Genomic DNA, 16,100 nt, shown 5'->3' on the forward strand with positions numbered 1-16,100 from the left:
AATGGATAACCAACAAGGACCTACTGTACACACAGGGAACGCTGCTCGCTGCTACGTGGCAGCCTGGATGGGAGGGGAGTTCGGAGGCAAATGGATACATATATATGTATGGCCTAGTCCTTTTGATGAGCACCTGAAACTATCACAACATTGTTAATTGGCTATACTCCAATACAAAATAAAAAGTTGAAAATAAAAGCCAGGTGAAGGAGGGGGAATTTCAGGGTCTGTAATCAGCTCCTACACAATAAAGTGTGGGGGAAAGAGATAGGGACTTGGAATTGACATGTACACACCATTATATTTAAAATGGATAACCAACAAGGACCTACTGTACGCACAGGGAACGCTGCTCGCTGCTACGTGGCAGCCTGGATGGGAAGGGAGTTCAGAGGCAAATGGATACATATATATGTATGGCCTAGTCCTTTTGATGAGCACCTGAAACTATCACAACATTGTTAATTAGCTATACTCCAATACAAAATAAAAAGTTGAAAATAAAAGCCAGGTGAAGGAGGGGGAATTTCAGGGTCTGTCAGCTCCTACACAATTCTCTGATTGGTTGGTGGTAAGATAGCAGGGTGGTGTCACAGGGATGAACATTATGGGTGCTTAGGCTCCAGGAGGCCTGGGGCTATGTGCCCACCATCATCAAGTAGTTAACATCTTCCATTTGGGGGTGGGGGTGGGGGGGCAGCAGAGATTCCATCTGCAAAAACAACTCAGGAAATGTGCATCAAGTATTATCATCTAGGTGCTTCAGAGACTAAAGCAGAACACAAGGGAGAAGGTCTGTCCAGGGAAGGCCTCATGGGGTCCCGCACAGTTAGTTTTGGTTTTGTTTTTCTCTCTTCCCAAGTTGTTTAGAAGACCTTGGTGTGGGAAGGGGGTGGGGGGGCAGGGACAGAGCAGGTGATGAAGAATGAGAAGTCGGTGATGCAGGGAAACCTTCATTTAACTGCGGGTACAGAGAGTCCCTGCCAGAAGCCACCATGCAGAGCTTTGCTGAACATTTGGCAGGCGCTTCCCTTAAATCTGCAATCTGAGAAAGGGAAATTTCCAAGCAAAAAGTTTTCTGTCCAACTCATTCATCTGCTCCTTTCAAAGAGAGTCTGGTGAAGTGTTGTTGGAGATGATTCAGGAGATTTTTAGGTCTCTAAAAGGAAACTACATCCTAGATTAATCATGTGTGTGTGTGTGTGTGTGTGTGTGTGTGTGTGTGTGTGTGCATGTACCCAAGTGCCTTTGGTTTAAGTTGGAAATAGGAAACCCAGAAAAGGCTGAAATGATTGAGATACTTTGTGCTGCCCTCCTTGGCTTTTCTGTGTTATTTTCCATCCTCACCCAGTAACTGAGTGAGAAGACCTGGAGGGCTGGGCAGGAAGGATTGTGGAGCATCTTGGACTAGTTGTAATTATTAACGAAATTATTGTTCCCCCAACAGACTTCGGATTTGCCTGTGGGGTCATTTCATTCTAAAAGCAAGATTTGTAGTTGTTTCTCCAGGGTGGCCAAGGTCAGCCCCTCCTCTGCAGAGCCCATGTCCTATGCTGCAGCGGGGGCTGGGGTGCAACTGCCACCCCAATACCAGCCCTGGCCCCAGCTGCGGAGTGGCTCCATGGCCAGGTCCCCAAGACTAGCTTCCTGACTGGGTGAGAGAGTGCCCTAGTGGGTCCATCAGAGCCACATTTGCTCATGAACACATGGATGGGGAGAAAGGTGTCTAGTTTTGACATAGGATATTTTCCAGTAGCATCCCTGACAAAGGAAGCATGAAAGGTACATTGAACAAGACCATGCAGATCTCATTGCATCTTCACACTTGACTGATAGTTTGGTTTGTTGGAATGTCTTCTACAGAGTGAAGGCAGCAGCCCACCGCTCTTACAGCCTCTGGAAGCTATGGGTCATTCTCATTTCTGAATCTTTGATGCAACCTGTATTTCTTCCCTGGGTCCTTGTAGGACTGCTTTGTCCCAACTGTTTAGAAAATTCAGGTACTGGATTCCTCATGGGTCCGTTCAATCTAGAAACTCATATTCTTCTATTATAGGCATTTTTCTTGAACAAATTACTTGAAACATCCTTACTCTGTATCTTTTAGGCTTTCTCTTTTACAAGAGCCATTATCGGATCACCTGAAATGATCTTTTAATTATTATTTTTTTCTTTTCTCTCTACAATTTTCTATCTTTTTGCCTTTTTTGTTCCATACTCTGGGAAATTTATTCAACTTTCCCTTTAACCCTTCTAGTCAATGTTTTCTTTCTGTTAACATGCATTTGATTTTTTTTTCATGCCTGGAATTTTTCTTTCTTCTGCCACCTGTTCTTATTTCAAGAATACAGTATCTTCTCATCAGTCTTGAGATTTTTTTTTTTTTTGCTCATTTCTATTATTTTCTGCATTCTGTTTTCTTCCTGTTTCCTTTTTTTCCTATTTACTTGATAATTCTCTCTCTCTCTTTCTTTCTGTCTCTCTCTTATGTTTGAGCAGTAGCTCTTGATAGGGAAAGATTTTGCCCCCAGGGGACCCTTTTGTTGCCACAACTGGAGATTTGTGCTACTAGTATGTGATAGCTAGAGACCAAGGATGCTTCCCTGATAGCTCAGTTGGTAAAGAATCCACCTGCAATGCAGGAGATCCTGGTTCTATTCCTGGGTTGGGAAGATCTTCTAGAGAAGTGGCTACCCACTCCAGTATTCTTGGGCTTTCCTTAAGGCTCAGATGGTAAAGAATCTGCCTGCAATGTGGGAGACCTGGGCTCAATCCTCGGGTTGGAAAGATCCCCTGGAGAAGGGAGAGGCTACCCACTCCAGTATTCTTGCCTGGAGAACTCCATGGACTGTACAGACTGGCAGAGTCAGATGTGACTGAGAGAATTTCACTTTCACTTTCAAGGATGCGTCTAAGGAACTTACAATGCACAGAAGTGCCCCAAATAGGAGTGCTAAGGCTGAGTAACTGTGTTAGAAGTTCTCTCCCTGCTCCTGAGATGCTCGGTGCTTTGCTCATATTTTGGGTGAAACGCTGAACATGTAATTGGATTGACTGTGTGGTTATAAGTGGAGATCACTGACTATGAACTTCACTGTAGGTTAAGCTGGATGTCAGTTTCACTGCAGGCCTTCAGACTCTCTGTGTCTTGCCTCCTTTTTTATAGACAGTAGTACTTTTTAAATATATTTTTATGTTACCTTGGACTACAGTTGATTTACAATGTTGTGTTAGTTTCAGGTAGACAGCAAAGTTATCCACTTATATATAAACATGTATCTTTTTTTTTTTTCAAATTCTTCTCCTATTTAGTTCATTACAGAATGTTGAGTATAGTTCCATATGCCATTTTGCAGGTCTTTGTTGGTTATCTATTTTAAATATAGTAGGGTATGTGTGTAGCCCCCCATTTTTTGGTGTTTAGGAATAATTTAATTACATAATTATGGAGTTCAATACAACACAATAGCCATTTTCCCTATTAGACTTTATTTTTTAAGAACAGTTTGAGATTTACAGAAAAGTCATGAAACAAATCCAGACAGTTTCTATAAATGCTGTTCCCAGCTTTCCCTACCATCGATTGCTTACATTAGTTAAGGTGCGTTTGTTACAATTAATGAACCAATATTTAAGGCATTATCATTAACTAAAATTCACAAGGAAAAGCCATCTAATCTCCTGCCTGGAAGGCTGAGGTCTGGGGGCCAGGATTCTAGGAGCGGACAGAGAAGGCAGTCATTCCGTCTGCAAGCTGCTTTTATGTGGAGGGTGACGCCCACCCCCCACTGCCAGCCACTCATTCCAGTGGTACCTGGTACCCAAGATGCCCCAAAATTTCTAGTTTCATTTCTTCAAGGAAGAGGCAGCTTAGATGAACAAAAATAAATAGCCCAAAGCGCTGAGCTATGAGCTCAGACCATCCATGTCCAGAGTGGCACAATAGCAACAATTAGTCCATTCATCACCACTGGACCTGAGGAGTGGTAAAGTGCTGGCAAACATGCTGTATGATTTGACCTCATTTAGTGCCCACGGAACACCAGATGATGCCACAGGTGAAATATCTAACACCAAATAGAAATATGTAACACCAAATAGATAACACCAAGTGGGAAACCCTCCAGGGAATCAGGATGCTTCTACATCACTATCTGTCCACTCTGCATCTGTCACCAGCTCGGAGAGTTCCTGAGAAGGGCACAGTCTCATCTATGTCTAACATTTTTTTTTTCTTTATGTCTAACATTTTTTACTGGCCCCAGAAGGGTAGGCGGAACTTTCCAGGAGTACTGTGCTCAGTTAGTGAGAGCTCTGATCTTCGTGAGGTCTCTTGTTGTTCTTTCTTTCTGGAACTGGACAGTGGGAGTTGGCACTGGACAGTGGGAGTTGGCACTGGGTCCCTGGATTCACAAATACCCTCAGTAGAAAGAAGTGTGAAAAATACGGGTTCAGTCTCTGAAAGCTCAGGTAGGTTCGTGGTTGATCTAGGCAGAGCCCCACAGGGAGCAAACCAAGTCATAGATACCAGGGGAAATCATAACAAAATGTGTACAATGCGGGCTGAGTTATTTGAAGCTTAAGGAGTGACTTGGCAAGGCTTCATACTGGGGGTCTGGCAGTAATTTGATGCCACCTCACAATGGTTGTCCTTTTCAGCTTAAATACCATCGGGGACATGGCAGCTTAAACACCCAGGACATTCTAGGTCCTGTAGCTGGCTGGGACTCCCAGGATGGCAGCAAAGACTTGAAGAACTTCCTTATAGATGTTGGCACAGTCTGGGAAGATCAGTCTAGGGGAATCCTAACACGGGGACCCATCTTCTCCTTACCTGCTGCTGGAGTCAGCCTGCCTGGCCTGCACCTGGACCCTTTGCTTCTTTCCTCGTCCTCCTTTTACCCTTCCTGCACCTTGGAAGATAAACATTTGAGTCTACTCCTATTTGCAGTTTCACTGTAGGCCTTCAAACTCTGTGTCTGAAGATAAGAGCCAATCACGAAATGCTCATTTCTTATTCTCTCAGGTGCCTTGTAATGGAGTTTTTTAATGGGAAGATTATTTTTGATTGGAATATAATTGCCTTACAATATTGTGTCACTTTCTGCTGTAGAACAGCATGAATCAGCTATGCGTGTATGTGTGCTCAGTCACTCACGCAGTTGTGTCCAACTCTTTGTGACCCCATGGACTGTAACCCACCAGGTTCCTCTGTCCATGGGATTTTCCAGGCAAGAATACTGGAGTGGGTTGCCAGGGGATCTTCCCAACCCAGGGATTGGACCCAAGGCTCTTGCGTGTATGCATATATCCCCTCCTTCTTGAGCTTCCCTCCTACTCACCCCCATTCCATCCCTCTAGATCATAACAGATCACTGAGCTGAATTCCCTGTGCTATACACAACTTCCCACTAGCGATCTAATTTATACATGGTAGGGTATATATGTCAATGTGACTGTCTTAACTCGCCCCACCCTCCCCTCCCCCCACCCCGGGTCCACAATTCTGTTCTGCATCTCTACTCCTGTCCTGCAAATAGGTTCCTGGACTTTTATGTGAACAGGTTTCAAAGTGCGGCCAAAGCTTATGTGAGCTACTTCTATCAGTAAGCAGTCTTGCCATCAAGAAAGCTCTGCCTTTTACCTAGCACATAACCCTTCTGTTTGTTTATGACTGGATTCTCTTACTAAACCTCTGGGAAGGGAAATGGGCACTTTCAGCGGTTTTTTTGTGTGTATATTACAGTTGTGTGGTTACATGATTGCTCCACAACCACCACCCCCAACCCCAACACACACACACCCCTCAATAAGCTCCTGGCAAATGTTTTAAGAGCAAGGAACTTGCCTTCTCCTCCTTAGCTTGACCCGCAGCACATGATCCCATGCTGAGCATCTATTAGGTGCTCAATAAATCTTAGGAGAAGGAATTGGGTGAAAAAATCAGATGATTTGGAAACCCCAATGATATACACAGATTTTGTAATAAAACCAGAAAGGATTTTATACCAGACAATGTGAAAACTGTCCACACATAATGAAGAAATAAATACCTGGCTCCTTGACCTATTCTCCCAGACTCCTTGATGCAAGCTCAATCAGATGAGAGAAAAAGAGACTTTCATTCATTTACTCAAAAAACATTTACTGAGAACCTACTCTGTTCCAAGCACTGTAATAGGCTTTGGGAAAATGAGATATCTTGGTGAAAAAGACAATCCAAGTTCCTGCACTAACTGAGCTTACTTTTTAAGGTATTTAGTGGTTGGAAAGTGTTATGGACGGAATTGTGTCCCCTCCACAATCCATATGTAGAAGCCCCATGTGACTGTATTTAATGGCAGGGGTTTTACAGAGATAATTGATACTTAATAAGGTCAAGAGAACGGGGCCTTAATCTGATAGGACTGGTGTCCTTATAAGAAAAGGAAGACACACCAGAGATCTCTGTCTCCTCCCACACACAGAAAAGGCCACATGAGCCTTTTAAGATGTGGCCAAGTAGATGGCCATTTTTAAGCAAAGAAGAGAGCTCCCACCAGAACTGAACCCTGCTGGCACCTTGACCTGGGAATTTCAGCCTTCATAACTAAGACAAAATAAATTTCCATTGTCTAAGCCACCCAGCTTGTGAAATTTTGCTATGGTAGCCTAGGTTGACTAGCACACAAACCATCAGCAGTTATGGTGACAAGATAGGAGAGGAGGAAAGAAAGAAAATTGCTCACAGGACAGAAATACTGAATGATTGTGATCATCAATTCAAATTCTTGCTATTTAACAATTTAAGATTACTCTTTGGAACTGGCTTACACTTTGCACTCCCAATGCAGGGGGCCCAGATTCCATCCCTGGTCAGGGAATCAGATCCCACTTGCTGCAGCTAAGAGTTAGCATCCTGCAACTGAAGATCTTGCCTGCAGTGATGAAGGCTGAAGATCCTACATGACACAATCAAGAACCAGTGCCAAATAAATAAATACAACTTTTAAAAAATTGCTCCTATTTTTTAGGGATTCCATAAAGGAAAATCTACTTTCCCTGAGACTTCTCTTGATGATTACATGGCTTTCTCAGCCCTGTCTAAAGCTTTTAACTATATGGTTATAGTCAGTGTTTCTACCCCCTGAGACTCAGAGCCTCCTTCAAAGCAAGGCTCAGCCTAGTTCACATGCCAGTTGCTGCTGCTGAGAGTCTGGCCTAAATATAGCTGCATCCCTCTTAGGGATTTCTCTTTTCTCCTGTGAACTTCAATTCCCAGTTCTAGTTTTAATTGGACACCAAGGTAATTTATTTCTGTATATGAGCAACCTCTCTGCTGTTTTTCTGAGTCACTGAGACAGTCTACCCTTCCTTATCTATTGGAATTAGGTAAGCATGTACCCCAGTCAACTGCAACATGGACTGGTTCCTGCTCTCACAGCTAAACTTGGGGTTTAGCTAAACTTTGGGTGTTTGTATTTGTTATCTATTTCCACTTAATAAGTTACCACGAAGTTAGTGGTGGTTTAAGCAACTCATATGTATGATTTCATTTCTGTGGGTCGAGAATCCAGCTTAGCTACTTCGAGGCTACTCACAAGACTGAGTCAGGTGGTCTCATCTGAAAGCTTGACTGGGGAAGGATCACATTCAAACTCACTCAGGTTATTGTTAGAATGCCATTCCTAAAGGGCAGCTGGACTGAAGGGCCTCCACAGTCTGCTGGCTGCTGTCAGAGACCACTCTCAGCCCCTTGCCACACTGGCCTCTCCAACAAGTTCATTTATTTCAGCCAACCATGAAGGCCAAGGAGGCGAATACAGACTGCTTGAAAGTCATCAGAATGACATCCCATCATCTTTCCCATTGTTCTATTGATCAAGAGTGAGTTACCAAGGTCCAGACTACTTAAGACGGGGCGGTGGAGGGTGGGTGGGATGAATACAAGAGGATGTGGGGTCATCAGGGTCCACTTTAGAAGCTACCTACCACAGGGCAGGTGAGTGGGAAAGGAGTGAGTCTGAGCGAACAGTCATCTCTACATTTCTTACAGATCCCTGGAAGAACTATGGAGTCCTGTTGCAAGATCACGGGTGCAAGGCCTTGCAGCAAGACCACAGAAGAGGAGCCCAGAACCACGGTCACCTCTGAAACTGACTGAGCCCCTTTGCCAGAAACCCCCCAATCATCACCAGCAGGCTTTCTGCCCCTAACTTAGACAAAAATGCCTACCTCAGTGCTCACCCTTTAGTGTCCTAACCAATCACCTAATGCTAACCTTCCAACAGGAGTTTTGTCTTGAAGTTATACAAATTGGCTCCATGAAAAGTTGAGCCAGGCTACTGTTTTAACGGTGTCCTGTCGCCTCTGCCTGGCCCATCAGGAGGTCAGCCCACTGTGTCCTCTGTACCCACGTTATCTCTGCTCTTTGTTCTTATTAAACTCACTCCTTTCTGCAATACTCTGTGTCTGGGAATTTTTTTCCAACTCGTGTTCAGACTGCCATGACAAGAACTATTTATTTTTTATTATTTCTTAAGAAAAAAAATCTAGAAAGGTGATACTGATTTCTGATCAACTTTTTAGAAGCCATGTCATTTCTGACTATGAAACAACTCCACATTTCTTATACATATTACCCACAGTCACCTGAATGACAGACAGGTGCATGCATGCAGGCCGTCCCTTCAATCATGTCCGACTCTTTGCGACCCTGTGGACTATAGCCCACAAGGCTCCTCTGTCCATGGGGATTCTCCAGGCAAGAATACTGGAGAGGGTTGCCATAAGCTTCTCCAGGGGATCATTCAGACCCAGGAATCAAACCCGCATCTCTTATGTCTCCAGCATTGGCAGGTGGGCTCTTTACCACTAGTACTACCTGGGAAGCCCCAGAACTTACACAGTGTCTGTCAAACACCACTCTTCCTGTCTCAGGAAATAGACCAACCCATTGAGACTTCTCTCCGGGGCTTCCCAGATGGTACTAGTGGTAAAGAATCCACCTGCCAACGCAGGAGACCCTGGAGATGCAGGTTTGATCCCTGTGTCAGAAAGATCCCCTGGAGGAGGGCATGGCAACCCACTCCAGTATTTCTGCCTGGAGAATCCCACGGACAGAGTCTGGTGGGCCATAGCACAGGGGGTCACAAAAGAGTTGGACACGACTGAGCAATTGAGCATACATGCACATGTGCATTTTGACTTCTCAAGTCAGAAACCAAGAAATGACTTCTGACTCCTTCCTCTCTCACACTCTGCCTTCATTGAGTGAAATATCATTAATTATGGTAAGTTATGTAGAAGGGGAGCTACATGGCCATCAGGTAGTTATTTGGAGGTGATGAAGGTGGGATAACAAGAGTATTCTCATATAATTTGGGTAAATTAATTTATCTCCCTAATATCTAGTTTTCTTTACTAAAAAAGAAGGGATAATACTGAGAGATGTATGTCAAAGAGTTGTTGTGAGGATCAAATTAAATGACATCTGTAAAATGCTTAGATTATTGTTTCACATCTTGGGACTCTTCTGTACCTTATCTACCATATCAGCTATCAGAGAACTATAAGGAGGCTGTTGTTATTTGTTCACTAACTCAAATCTCCTCTCTCTTCCATTTCAGATGCCAAAAATCTAAACATACATTTCTCCAATCTCTCTTGTAGCTGGGGGTGCCCAGGGAACATAGTTCTTGGAAAGCTTTAAGTCTTCTGATAAGAATCTCTTCCTTTCCTGATGAAGGATTCAGTGTCTGCCACTTTCATGCACAAAGTAGCAAAAACATGTGGTTGAATCCCAACACACTAAGGATGGTGGAATGGAAAGAGTTTGTGTTCCTGAAGACACTGTCAAAGAGCAGAACCAATGTCAGCAACCAGCTACCTTCAGGCTTCTTGCTATCTAAGAGAAAGAAATCTCTATGAGTACTTTATTATTTGCAGTTGAAAGTATGCCTAATAGATACCTGTTTCAATACCCTGGAACACAAATATCTGAAAACTTAGGACAAAAATTTTGGTGAAGGTCACAATTTCTGTATCACTGTATCAATTCAAGATTTCAAATTTTGTCTTTTTCCATATTGAATAACTTATTGTAGATGGTATGGTAGACTTACAAAATATTCAAAACCTCAAAGTTGAGAGTTATGTTTTATTCAGCAGGAAGTTTTAGGACTTCAAGTCTGAGAGGCGGCATCTTAAGTAACCCTGAGAGAATGGCTCCAAGGAGGTGAGGGGGAGAGATTATAATCTGAACATTAAAAGATTATTGCTGATTAAAGGAAAACCAGATATTCTAGCTTAAGGAATTTAGTGCTTTTCTATGTATGGGAAGATGCAAGAATCTTGGCTCACTGAAATCATTCCTTTGATATACATGCTAAGTCACTTCTGTCATGTCTGACTCTTTGCAACACTATGGACCATAGCCTTCCAGGCTCCTTTGTCCATGGGATTCTCCAGGCAAGAATACTGGAGTGTGCTGCCATGCCCTCCTCCAGGGGATCTTCCTGGCCCATGAATTGAACCTGCATCTCTTGTGTCTCTTGCATTGGCAGGTGGATTCTTCAAACGAGTGCCACCTGGGAAAAAGTGAAAGTGAAAGTCACTCAGTCATGTCTGACTCTTTGCGACCCCATGAACTGCAGCCCTCGAGGCTCCTCTGTCCATGGAATTCCCCAAGTGAGAATGCTGGAGTGGGGCTCTTCCTGACTCTTCTCCAGGGGATCTTCCCAACCCAGGGATCAAACCCAGGTCTCCCATACTGCAGGTGGATTCTTTACCATCTGAGTCACCAGGAAAGATCAAGAATACTAGAGTGGGTAGTCTATCCCTTCTCCAGGGGATCTTCCCAACCCAGGAATTGAACCAGGGTCTCCTGCACTGCAGGCAGATTCTTTACTAGCTGAGCTACCAGGGAAGTGTCACCTGGGAAGCCCTCCTTTGATATGCACCCCAGCTATCTGGAGCCAGTATCCTGTATTCACATCCTGAATTTCCTCAGGGCTCACCATAGGGAGTGGCTACAGCCTAATGGCTGCTAGATGGCAGGTATTCCTTCCTTCCTGAGTTTCCTCAGGGCTCACCAACTCACCATCAGTGATGGCTGCAATCACTGATGACTATAACATTCTTTGTTTACTGATTTGGCAAGAAATATTCCATTTCTTAGGATAAATGGAGAGAAAAAATTGTGTGGGCTTTATATGCTCCATTTGTACTTGCATTAATTTAGTACATTTAACAGTGAAAAGAGCTCTGCATATTCAAGGCTCTATGACAATGTCAAAGAAGCACTAAAAGTAAAAAGGGAAGGTGGGAGCAGAAAAAAGGCAGAGCCTCTGAAAAAGACAAGAAATAGAAAAATGGAGATAAGTCTATTGATACAACTGTGTGTAATATCAGACTTGAATTTCCAAGGTTTTTACAGTATTGACCATAGACTCTGCCTACAGCAATGAATTTATTGTAAGACTTTTTCATGATTCTGCCTCTTTCTAAGAATTCCCAAAAGTGATACAGTAGGATCATAAGAGACATATATGGGCTTTCCTGGTGACTCAGTGTTAAAGAATTCACCTGCCAATGCTGGGGATATGGGTTTGATCCCTGGCCCAGGAAGATCCCACGTGCTGTGGGGCAACTAAGCCTGAGTACCACAACTACTGAAGCCCATGCACCCTAGAGCCTGTGCTCTGCAATAAGAGAAACCACCACTATGAGAAGCCCACACACCACAACTAGAGAAAAAGCCTGCACAGCAATGAAGACCCAGGACAGCCAAAAATACATAAATAAAATTATATATTAAAAAGAGAGAGACATGTCTGCAGATATTAGGCAGGCAATATGCAAAGTTTAAGGGCCCAGGAAGGACATACCTAATATAAAATATTCAGTCCACACTCCTGCCAGGAAATGTCAAGACCTGGCTGAACATGTTATTGTGAGATTTACTAAAGTACAGATAACACAGCCACAAGACTGACTCTAGAGGTGCAATAGCCACTAGCCACGCATGACCCCAAAGAACTTGAAATATGATTGGTGAGATATGTTGAAATGAAAGTATTTTGTATATGTTGGGATAAAAGAAAATAAACCTTAACAGTAATTTAGCTTGTTTCTTTTCATTTATTGTAGTATGGTCACTAGAAACTTTACAATTATACACATGGCTCTCAGTATATTTTTATCAGAGAGTATCACTCCAGAATATGATAGCTCTCCTTAGCCATGTATGGCTCAACTTCATTTACTGGATTGAAAGAATTGAGTCTAAACAGACAATAATAGGGTGTGGATGTTTCCACGTGGAGGACAGAGAGGTTAAAAAGGATGGGTCGAAGCAGAAAGTAGGTGTGATTCTGACAAGTGAAGAGCATGCTTATGTATGTACATGAGAGTCTGGATGGATGGAAGAAAAGGGGAAATCCTTAAAGAAGACGGTAGCTCCAAAACTGTGTTTAAGCCTTGGTGAAATTCTACCTGGGGCCCATTCTATCCAATTTGTTGGGTAGTTTCTGCTTCTTGTACTGTTTATTCACCTCAGTCACCTTCTCAGGGATCCTTGGTTTCCATGAGCTATTTTTCTTGGCTGCTTCTTCCAGTCCCTGCCATGTCTCCCAGTGTGATGAAGGATTTTAAGGATTGGGGCCACTGCTAAAGAACTCTAGTTGCAAGGTAGGTAAATGGAATCAGAATGACAAATGTTTTCCTGCTCAGCAAAGACCTAATCGGTTAACTCGACATGGAGCTCCTGAACTCGTCTTGAAATGAGCTGGTAAGAGAACCTCATCCATCATCTGTTTGAAACCTTCAAGGTCTTCATCCCCTGTGATATATTGTCAGTTTCCATTAAAAGCCGGAGTCTCATGGCACTTACTCTCTGAAGAACCTTGGCTCTGCTAGAGAAACCTGGTAAATGAACAAGTCAGCAGAGCTTTAATAAACAATCAGATTAACAGCCCAGTAGGAGAGTTACAATCCCACAAGCAATAGATTTAAAGCCCCACTAGTCCCGAGTTGTGGGTCAGCAGAAGCATTTGCCTCCAAATGTTTTTTGGGCAAAGAGCCATTACATTTCCTGGTGGTCTCAGTGTGAGTTCTTTTTCCATTTAGTTATTTTGAAAGTATCAAAAAAGGCAATTTCCAGATGACAGGACTTTATGTTTTATAATGTTCTGTGAGCCAAATCCCAAACCTTCCACATTTCTAAAATTAATGAAGCAAAAAGAAAATACATGTACTTGGGGGTAGAACCACTGGTCAGATTTGAAGGATGAATGCCCTAAGTAGAGACGTCTCCTGGCAAGTGCTTCTCCCTGTCTTTGAAGGAGAAAACGAGCTATTCCAAGGCTGTCAAGCCTTCAGCCAGCTCAGCTAGCGTAAAGAAGAGCCAAACAGCCACACAAACACTAAACCCGGAATGCAAGGAGAAAGATTTCTCCCACCTCAATGAAAAGTCAGTTGGTGAATATCCACCAGCAGGGTCACATAGATGACAAGGTGGAATTGCAGAAAAGCCCATCCACAGAGGCATAGAAAGCTAAAAGCGCACCTCCCTTGCCTGTGGACAGCCTCTGGGAAGGCAGAACCAAGGGTCAGAACATGGAATGCTGTGGCTGAGTGTTGCTAAGGAAACTCACCTACCTCAAGAGGGATTTCCCTGGCTGGGAGCTACTTAGGAAAAGGTCAGCCAAGCCATGGCTGGGTAAGAACTCACCCTGGGAAAAGTGGCCAGATGCTGCCAAGGAAGAATGTGGGGATCCACTGACTCACTCAGTAAGGAAGACAGTGATACCCAGATACTGGTGAAACCATTCACTTGAAGAGTGCAGTCAGTGTTTGAATCCAGGTACCAGCGTTGGGCCCTAGGATTTGGCAGTCCGTTTCCATGTCCCTCCTGCTGTCTATAACACGGCCACTACGTCACATGGTAGATGCCATGGTTTGCCCAAAATTGTTATTATATATATTTTCAGACAGAGATTTATAAAGGCTGAAAATGCCAGATGCTTCTATTTCAGCATCCTTGAAGCTGGAACTCAGTTCACAAGACGTGAGGGGAGGTGTACAGTGGGTTTTCAGAGAAAGGTTTCTTCTCCCTGTGAAAGGAAGCGAGAAGAAATGCCCCCTTTCACTCCCTGTATGTTTCCAACGGCTGCAATAACAAATGAACACAAGCTTGAGGCTTCAAACAAGACAAATGTATTCTCTCATAGCGATGGTGAACAGAAGTCCCTAACACATCACTGTGTCCAAAGCAAGGTTTCAGCACAGCCATATCCCTCCAGGGCCGCCAGGGGAGCATCTGTTTCTTGCCTCTTTCAGCTTTGGGGGATGTGGGCATTCCTTGGTTTGTGGCTGCATCACTCCCAGTTTCTGCCTCTGTGTGCACTTTCCTTATTCTCCCTTGGAAATTTTCAAAGCTTACAAACATTAGGAAAATTCAACAACTTAATCCCAATTTAAAGGATTTTTTTCCCTTCACATGTTCCCCCACCTGATTTTTAAACACTTGGTACAGTGGTATCTAACAATATACCATTGACTCTGATTCTTTCCGAAAACACTAGACAGGACGGAAATTAACTATTAAAAATTCATAAATACACAATGTTGTAAAGCAACTGTATGCCAATAAAAATAAAATAAAAATTCATCAGTTATTTATGTCTAGAAATTCTGTTTTAGCAGCTTCTCAATACCAAGATAAGTAGGCCCTTTCATTCATAAGCGAACGTGACTTAACTATTTATTCTAGAAAATTCTTGCCCAGGAAAATGAGACTCTAATAATTTGATTGTGTCAGGAAATTCCTGTAAATATGTTTGTGCAGAGTTTGCTGAGTGAGCCAGCACAGCTATTAAAGCAAACGCACAGACCAAAATAGGGCTTCCCTGGTAGCTCGGACAGTAAAGAATCCGCCTGCAATGTGGGAAACCTGGGTTCGATCCCTGGGTTGGGAAGATCCCCTGGGGGAGGGCATGGCTACCCACTCCAGTATTCTTGCCTGGAGAATCCAAAAGCCGTTTGCTGCAATGAAGAAGCAGCTCCCCTATTGAGACCATAGAGGGCTCCCCTGAGCAAACCTCTCACTGACCAAGCGGTAGTTCCTTCTCTAGATTCACTTCAAAACACTTGTACCTACCAACCCAAAATATGTGATGCCAGAAACTTGGTGCAGTTCACAATCAGTCCTCTGCCTTGAAAGACCCACCTGAAACCCCTTGACTCCCCAAACCCTACCCAGCAACAATCGCTACAAATAACCTCTGGGGGCCTCCCCTCTGGGACATGGTAAGACTCTGCCAACGTGAAGTTTCCCTTCACCTCAGGGTGTCCAATAAACTTGGCTTTGCTTGATCAATAGATCTTCCCAGGGGTATTTTGGAGAGCTGATGGCAGTACCTCTACCAGTTTGTAAGTTAACTTCGCTTCCTTAAATAAGTTCCAAATTCTGGTCTGGACCACGAGAAGGACAGGTGTAGGTGGGGATTGATGAACAGCTGCTTTTACCTGACATTTTTCTTTTCAGCTTTCCAGAGGCCACTGTGGGGGCTCCCACTCCCACTGTGTAGAAAGCAGTTATTGGGCAATTAGGGAATTGGGAGCCTGGTTGCCAGTGCCTGGCATAATGCTTGTTTTCCACTTTCCATTTGTCTTCCCAAATGTATCTAAAGTCCCAACTCTGAGAATAACAGGAGAGATATAGCCCTACATTCTAAAGCAAGGTACTAGACAGTGGTAAAGAATCCACCTACCAATGCAGGAGACCCAAGAGACACAGGTTCAATCCCTAAATCAGGAGTATCCCCTGGAGCAGTAAATGGCAACCCACTCCAGTATTCCTGCCTGGAAAATTCCATGGACAAAGGAGTCTGGTGGACTATAGTCCACGAGGTTGCAAAGAGAGACACGACTGAGTGACTCTGCGCCCACACACACAGAGGCACATTATTTAACACAGGTACAAACTAGCAGAACTATTCTTATAACCTCTACCCCATCACCCACCTCCACCCCATCACCCACCTCCACCCCATCACCCACCTCCAGCCTACAATAGAGAAGACTGTATGTCTGAGAGAGGGCTTGGGGAGCCTCTTTGG

This window comes from Odocoileus virginianus, chromosome 27 (genome assembly GCF_023699985.2).
Source record: "Odocoileus virginianus isolate 20LAN1187 ecotype Illinois chromosome 27, Ovbor_1.2, whole genome shotgun sequence".
In the NCBI taxonomy this organism is placed as follows: Eukaryota; Metazoa; Chordata; class Mammalia; order Artiodactyla; family Cervidae; genus Odocoileus; species Odocoileus virginianus.